Here is a 666-nt window from a genome sequence, read left to right on the forward strand (position 1 = left end):
GTACCAGAGCACGCTCGAGAGGTGCGACCCCTTAGCGGCTGGATCATAATTTAACAGCGTCTCTATATAGGCCCTGTAAGCGTACGCGTTATTAGGTGGCGATACGAGTTTCTGATTAAGAAATACGTCCGCCTGATTGAACAGCGAGTGTAGCAGATTGTTAACAGGGGCTGCTTTGCTCAGAGCGTCCGCTGTTGACGCGTCCTTGGAGCGCGGCTGTACGCATAAACTCAGCATAGTGTGTGCTAGATCAAGGTACTCGTCGCCATTACACGGCACGACAAATTCAATGGGCGAGTCATCGGTCAGCGATGAGATGGGCTTGTAGTGTACCCACTGGGCACTCTCTATAGGGGTCTTTGTCGGTGGTAGCGTAAAGAGCTCGAGGTCCGATTTCATACACTCGCACGAGTGAGCGTGTAGAAAGGCCATGGTAGATGTATCGTTTAGGAGAAGATATCCAGCACACTCCGCTTTACTCTCTTACTAGCGACCCTACGACGATTTTTGGGTTTCTTGGTTTTTGACTTTATTTTTTTACTACTTTTTTTTCGACGCGGAGCAAGCTTCTTTCCCGTACGTCTCTTACGCTTATTAGCGGCTCTTGAGGCGATACTCCTTCCAGCGACGCCGGTGATAGAGTGGGCGCCGCGTGATCGTTTTACA

This window comes from Cephus cinctus, unplaced genomic scaffold (genome assembly GCF_000341935.2).
Source record: "Cephus cinctus unplaced genomic scaffold, Ccin1 Ccin1_scaffold0964, whole genome shotgun sequence".
NCBI lineage: Eukaryota > Metazoa > Arthropoda > Insecta > Hymenoptera > Cephidae > Cephus > Cephus cinctus.